Source organism: Mandrillus leucophaeus, unplaced genomic scaffold (genome assembly GCF_000951045.1).
Source record: "Mandrillus leucophaeus isolate KB7577 unplaced genomic scaffold, Mleu.le_1.0 Scaffold456, whole genome shotgun sequence".
NCBI lineage: Eukaryota > Metazoa > Chordata > Mammalia > Primates > Cercopithecidae > Mandrillus > Mandrillus leucophaeus.
In genome coordinates, this window is record NW_012104876.1 from 885,947 (window position 1) to 893,918 (window position 7,972).

Below are 7,972 nucleotides of genomic sequence, written 5' to 3' on the forward strand. Positions count from 1 at the left end.
TTTTTCAGTAGGTCATATAAATAAGCCATAGAGTGAGTCAAATAGAGCCCTTTGGATCTGGTTTATTTCACTTCTTACTTTTTATTATTGAGTAGTATTCCATTGTATGGGATGTGCCATAGTTTATATATTCAGCAGATGAAGAACATTTAGGTTATTTCCAGTTTTTGGTGGTTATGAATAAATGTTGCCATAACTGCTGTAAAACATTCATAAAATAGGTTGTTATGTGAACATAACTTTTCATTTCTCTTGGGTAAATACTTAGGAGTGGAATTGCTAGGTCATATAAAAAGTATGTTTAACTTTATAAGAAACTGCCTAGGCCAAACGTGGTGGCTCACGCCTGTAATCCTAGCACTTTGGGAGGCCGAGGCGGGTGAATCACCTGAGGTCAGGAGTTCGAGACCAGCCTGGCCAACATGGTGAAACCCCATCTCTACTAAAAATACAAAAACTAGCTGGGTGTGGTGGCTCATGCCTGTAATCCCAGCTACGCAGGAGGCCGTGGCAGGAGAATCGCTTGAATCCAAGAGGTGGAGGTTGCAGTGAACTGAGATTGTGTCACGGAACTCCAGCCTGGGTGACAAGAGTGAAACTCCATCTAAAAAAAAGAAAAGAAAGAAAGAAAGAAAAAAGAAAGGAAGGAAGGAAGGAAAGAAAGAAACTGTCCAATTATTTTTCAAAGTGGTTGTTACCATTTTACATTTCTACCAGCAATGTATGAGAATGCTAGTTTGTTCACATCATTGTCAGCACTTGATATTGTCAGTTTTCTTTATCTTTTACTCATTTGAATTAGGTGTGTACTGGTATTTCATTGTGGTTTGAATTTGTATTTCTATAATGACTAATGATGTTTAACATCTTTGCATGTTTTTATTTGTCTGTTCAGATCTTTTGCTTGTTTTTTAATTGGGTAGTTTGTTTTCTTATTGTTGAGTTTTGAGAGTTCTTTATATATTCTGGACACAAGTCCTTTGTGAGATATGTGATTTGCAAATATTTTCTCAGTGCTTATCTTCTTAATATCTTAACAGGGTCTTTTGCAGAATGAAAGGATTTAATTTGGATGAGTTCTATTTACCATTTTTTTTCATTTATGGATATGCTTTTTGTATTGTATTTAAGAACTCTGCCTAATCCAAGATCACAAAATTTTCTTCTACGTTTTCTGGTAAAAGATGCATAGTTTTATGTTTTATCTCTAGGCCTGTGATCCATTTTGACTTAATTTTTGGGTATATGTGAGTTGTGGCTCAAAGTTTTTTTTTTTTCTATTTTGTTTATGGGTGCCCTGTGGTTTCAGTACTAATGGTAGAAAAGACTGCTCTTTTTCCATTAAATTACCTTGGCACCATTGTCAAAATCAATTGCCCATATATGTCTGGCCAGTTTCTGGACTCTGTTCTTTTGCATTGATCTATGTGTCTATCAGCTCACAAATATACGGTCTTGATTGCTGTATTTTTTTTTTTTTTTTTTTTTTGAGACAGAGTCTCACTCTGTCAGCCAGGCTGGAGTGCAGTGCCGTGATCTCAGCTCACTGCAACCTCCACCTCCCGGATTCAAGCGATTCTCCTGCCTCAGCCTCCCGAGTAGCTGGGATTACAGGCACCCACTACTACACCTGGCTAATTTTTGTATTTTTAGTAGAGACGAGGTTTCACCATGTTGTCCAGGCTGGTCTCAAACTCCTGACCTCAAGTGATCCGCCTGCCTTGGCCTCCCAAAGTGCTGGGATTACAGGCATGAGCCACTGCGCACAGACTGATTACTAAATTTTTGTAACAAAATTTGAAATTAGATGATGTGAGTCCTCTAACTTTGTTGTTCTTTCTTTAAGATTGTTTTGGCTATTCTTGTTTATTTTCCTTTCCATATAAATTCTAGCATCAGCTTGCTGATATGTACAAAAAGTCCTGCTGGGATTTTGATTATGATTGCATTGAATCTATAGATCAATTTGTGGACTATTGATAGCTTCATAATATGAAACCTTCCAGTCAATGAGTACAGTATTTCTCTCCATTTATTTAGGTCCTCTTTAGTGCCTTTCATCAGCGTTTTGTAGCTCCAGCACATATTTTGTTAGATTTATACCTACATATTTTTTTCTTCCTTTTCATTCTTTTCTTTTTTTTGGTGCTATAAGTGATATTTTACAAACCGAGTTCCAGTTATTCGTTGCAGGCGTATAGAAATAGAATTGATTTCAACATATTGCCCTTGTATCTTCTCACCTTGCTAAACTCACTGATTTGTTATAGGAGCTTTGTTATAGAGTCTTTGTGATTTTCTGTGTATGTAATTATGTCAGCTGTGAATGGAGACTATTGTATTTCATCCTTTCCAATCTGGATGCTTGTGTTGATGTTGCTGTATAGCACTGGCTAGACCTCTAATATGATGTTGAAAAGTGGTAAGAATGGATATCTTTGCCTCGTTCCTGATCTCAGAGGGAAAGCATCTAGTCTTTTACAACTAAGTATGTTAGCTGAGGGTTTTTCATATATGAACTCTGTCAGGTTGAGGATTTTTCTTTCTATTCTTCCTTTGCTGAGAACTTTTTTATCAGTAATAGATTTTGGATTTTGTCAGATGCTTTTTCTGCATTTATTGAGATGATCATATGGTTTTCTTTTTTTTTAGTTTATTAATATGGTGAATTACACTGATTTGATTTCTATTTTTGACCAGTTGTGCATTCCCAGGATTAATTTCAATACTTGTTATCATTAAATTTTCAAGAAAACTCTAAAGTTAATATTACAAGAAGTGGTACTTGAGAGTATGTAATATAATATAAATACAAGTAAAATGCTCTGAGTAGCCTTATCATGGCTTTTATTCTTTTTATATATGGCTGGATTTGGTTTGCTAATACACATAGTTCCTGACTTATGATGGTTTGACGTATGGTTTTTTGATATTATGATGATGTGAAAGCAATATGCTTACAGTAGAAATTGTACTTTGAATTTTGAATTTTGATCTTTTCCTGGGCTAGCAATAAGCTGTATGATACTCTCTTGTAATGCTGGGCAATAGCAGCGAGCTGTAGCTTCCAGTCAGCCACACAACATGAGGGCAAGCAACAGACACTCTACAGTGTACTGTGTTGCTAGCATTTTTGGATGTTGTGTTTTGTGTTTTTGCATTCCATCATGTCTACAAAATGCCCATGCTAGTCTAAGCTATGATATTTGGTAGGTTAGGTGTATTAGATGCATTTTCAACTTACAATATTTTCGACTGACAGTGGGTTTACTGGGATGTAACACAGTTGTAAATCAAGGAGCATCTATATTTGTTGAGGACTCCTGGACTGTCTCTAAATTTCTCATTTTTTTCTCTTGTAATTTTTATCTCTGTATTTTTGCTCTACTTTCTAGATTTTGAATTTTTATATTGATTTTTGTCATTATTGCTGTTAGATTTTAGCTCCCTAGAGCTCTTTTTTTTTAACCAACCTTCCTTCCTCCCTTCCTTCCTTCCTTCCTTCCTTCCTTCCTTCCTTCCTTCCTTCCTTCCTTCCTTCCTCTCTCTCTCTTTCTGTCTTTCTTTCTTTCTTTCTTTTTTTTTTTTTCCAGAGTCTGGCCCCATCACCCAGGCTGGAGTGCAGTGGTGCGATTTCTGCTCACTGAAACCTCCACCTCCCAGGTTCAAAATATTCTTGTGCCTCAGCCTCCGGAGTAGCTGGGATTACAGGCTTACCACCATGTCTGGCTAACTTTTTTGTATTTTTAATAGAGACTGGGTCTCACTATGTTGCCCAGGCTGATCTCGAACTCTTGGCCTCCAATGATCTGCCCACCTTGGCCTCCCAAAGTGCTGGGATTACAGGTATGAGCCACTGCGCTTGGCCTTGTTTTCTTAATGTTCCTTTGAAAAAGCATCTTGTCAGTGTTCCATGAGTGCAGTATCATATTATACCTCTCTTGGGTTACTAATGATAAGTATTTTTTCTCAATGAATCATTTTCTTCAGGCTGACTTTCCCTTTTTGTTTTCATTTCTATCTTTCATGCTACAGGATTTCCTCAAAGGTCTGGCAATGGCTGGTTGTATGTATGCGTATGATTAAAAGTGTGAGAATAAAATACTAAATGAATGTTATGAGTGTGTAGGGAAGCTTATAGACTTGGAACTTCACTGTTTGCTGATCTAGGTGCACTGTTTTTAGTGGACCCTCTTCTGTCAATATCTTTAGGGTTTAAGCCTTGGGATAGTAACTTTTCTCAAAGAAAACCTGGAAATTCTAATCTCCTGGCTGAAGGGTTAATGTCTGGCTGCCAGTATTCTGGGAGGTGTCTAGGGGAAAGGAGCCAGGTGTCTTGACATGTGCCATGTAGCCGCATATAGTACCCAAGCCCTTAATCATGTCTGATGTTCTCCAACCTGGAGAATAAACCTCCAGATATATGCTATAGTTAGAGTGAGGGAGATGATAGATGTATCTGCTTCTCAAAAAGCTTTCACAAAATTCTCTTCCATTAGTCACCCCACCACACTTTACTCACAGATTACCTGTTGCTGCTGGTTTCTGAGCTTTTTGTGGATTCTGTAGTGTAAATTGGGTTGCCTCTCAGCTTTCTCCACTACCTGCAATAGTTTCTGGGTTCCTTTTATTTTTTTCTGCTATCTGCTCTCCTGTTCTCCCTGTCTGTGAAGATTTTTTTTTAAAAATACTTTTTTATAATTTTCCTGTGGTTTCAGAAGAAAGATTAAAGATACATATTCAGTCAGCCATTTTAGCCTAGAATTCTCTATTTTCATGTTTATTTTTTTCCACCTATAATAACTTATTGTGATAGAACATTTAGAGATACAGAAAAGCATAAGGATTAAAATAATAATCCCCTACAGTCCCATCTTTTTGAGTGAACTCGTGTTGGCCTGTTATGTTTCTAGTCTTTTTCTGTGCATGTAAATTATGATCACATAATGTATATAATTTTTTCCAGCTTTATTCACTTAACAATGTGTTGTTAAATGTTAAGTCTCAATATTTTGGTTAATCATTGGAAATTCTCTGATATCATTTTTAACAACCACAGGTATTCTATTGTATTGATAATAATTCACCCTTATATAGTACCTAACTATATGTCAGATATTGTTCAAAATTCTTTGCAAATACTAACTCATTTAATCTTCCCATCAACACTATGAGGTAGATATTATTGTTATTATCCCATTTTGCAGATGAGGAAATAAGGCACAGAGTAGTGCCCATGGTCACTCAGCTAGTAAGTGGTAGAGTCAGAATTCAAATTCGGCCAGGCGTGGTGGCTGACACCTGTAATCCCAGCAGTTTGGTAGACCGAGGTGGGTGGATCAGGGATTGAGCCCAGAAGTTTGAAACTAGCCTGGGAAACCTGGCAAAACCCTGTCTTTACAAAAAATACAAAAAAATTAGCCAAGTGTGGTGGCATGCGCCTACAGTCCCAGCTACTTGAGAGGCTGAGGCAAGACAGTCACTTGAGCACAGGAGGGGGAGGTTGCAGTGAGCTGAGACTGTGCCACTGCACTCCAGCCTGGGCGAAAGAGCGAGACCTTGTCTTAAATAAATAAATAAATAAGAATTCAAATTTAAGCAGTCTGGCTTGAGAGTCTGTTCTCTTAATCATGATACCAGACAATGCTTCTATATTTGTGCAATCATTTATTTTTTACATATTGTTAGATAATTTAGGTTGTTTGTATTTTATGTTAATTATAAATTATGCTTGTACAAATGTCTTTTTGTGTCGGGTTTTGTGTACTTCAGTTTATTTGCTATTGTCCTTCTACATCCTTTCATGTTTCTGTCCCATTTCTCTTCCTTTCCCAACCATCTCTCTTTATATTTATGACCCATTCTTCTTAATACTGGCAGTTTGGATCTCTCTTTTGAAAAGCATTCCTGAAAGTTGACAGATGACCTTTCTTCTTGTCAAATTCATTGCATTCGTTCCTAGTCTCCTTGATCAGTCTGTAACATTTGACAGACTATTAGCTACACTCATTTTTTTTTTTTTTCTTTTGACATGGAGTTTTGCTCTTGTTGCCCAGGCTGAAGTGCAATGGTGGGATCTCGGTTCACTGCAACCTCTGCCTCTCAGGTTCAAGAGATTCTCCTGCCTCAGTCTCCTGAGTAGCTGGGATTACAGCCATGCGTCACCACGCCCGGCTAATTTTGTATTTTTAGTAGAGACGAGGTTTCACCATGTTTGTCAGGCTGATCTTGAATCCTGACCTCAGGTGATCTGCCTGCCTCGGCCTCCCAAAGTGCTGGGATTACAGGCGTGAGCCACCGTGCCTGGTTAGCTACACTCATCTTTATGAAAAGTTCTTCCCTTTCACTATTCTTGTCATTGTACTCTTCTAGTTCTTCCACCTCTTTTTCCCTTCTCTTAACTCCCTTCTGTCATCCTTCTGACTATCAAATGTGGACTTTCTTCCTAGTTATATCCTCGCCTCTTGGTTTTTCTCTTTCCTCTCTCTCCCTTTCTTTCTCCTTCTCTTCCTCCCCATTCTTCCTCTCTCCTCTTCCTCTTTTTCTTGATTTTTGCATGCTCTCTCCTTGAGTGATGGCATCCATTTTCACAGTCAGTTTCAAGTACTATGTCTTTAGAACTGAATTTATTTATTTCTATTTATCCAACAAATTGTCCCACATGAAGTTCTTATTTTTGTTTATATTATCACCACTGTTTTGGTCACATAGGCTAAAAACTGTATTCATTCTTCGTTTTACCATTACCCTTTATTCTTTCTTCTAAAATATTTATGTACAATTCACATATCATAAAATTCACCCTTTTAAAGCCTACAATTCAGTGGTTTTTAGTATAGTCACAAAGTTATAAAACTGTCACCACTATCCTAATTCCAGAACATTTCATGACCCTCAAAAGAAACCCTCTTCATGAGAACACATGGACACAGGGAAAGGAATAACACACACTGGGGCCTGTTGGGAGGTGGGTTGTGGGGACAGAGAGCATTAGGAAAAAGAGCTAATGCATGCTGGGTTTAATACCTAGGTGATGGGTTGATAGGTGCATCAAACCACCATGGCACATGTTTACCATGTAACAAACCTGCACATGTACCCTGGAACTTGAAATAAAAATAAAAAAAGAAGTCCTGTTCTTATTAGCAGACACTCTCCGTTCTCCCATCCCCTTGGCTGTGAATTTACTAATCTATTTTCTATCTCTATGAACTTGCCTATTCTGGGCACTTAATATAAATGAATCATGAAGCATGTGACATTTTGTGTCTGACTTCTTTCACTTAGGATAAAGTTTTCAAAGTCCATTCATATTGTATCATGTATCAGTACTTCATTCCTTTTTCTGATTGAATAATACTCCTTTGTATGGATGTACCACCTTTCGTTTGATGGACATCTGGACTATTTTTACCTTTTGGATATTTTGAATTACACTGCTATAAACATTTTTTTTTTTTTTTTTTTTTTGAGACGGAGTCTTGCTCTGTTGCCTAGGCTGGAGTGCAGTGGTGCAATCTCGGCTCACCACAACCTCTGCTTCCTGGGTTCAAGTGATTCTCCTGCCTCAGTCTCCTGAATAGCTGGGACTATAGGCACATGCCACCATGTCTGGCTAATTTTTGTATTTTTAGTAGGGACAGGGTTTCACTATGTTGGCCAGGCTGGTCTTGAACTCCTGACCTCGTGATCTGCCCACCTTGTCCTCCCAAAGTGCTGGGATTACAGGAGTGAGCCACCGTGCCTAGCCTATAAACATATTTGTACAATGTTTTGAGTGAACATATGCTTTCAATTCTACTGCATGTATACCTATAAGTGAAATCACTGGGTCATATGGTAACTTTATGTTTATTATTTTGAGAAACTGTCAGACTGTTTTCAAACCTGGCTGCACCATTTACATCCCTATCAGTAATGTATTAGGGTTCCAGTTTCTTCGTACCCTCACCAACACTTGTTACTATCCTTT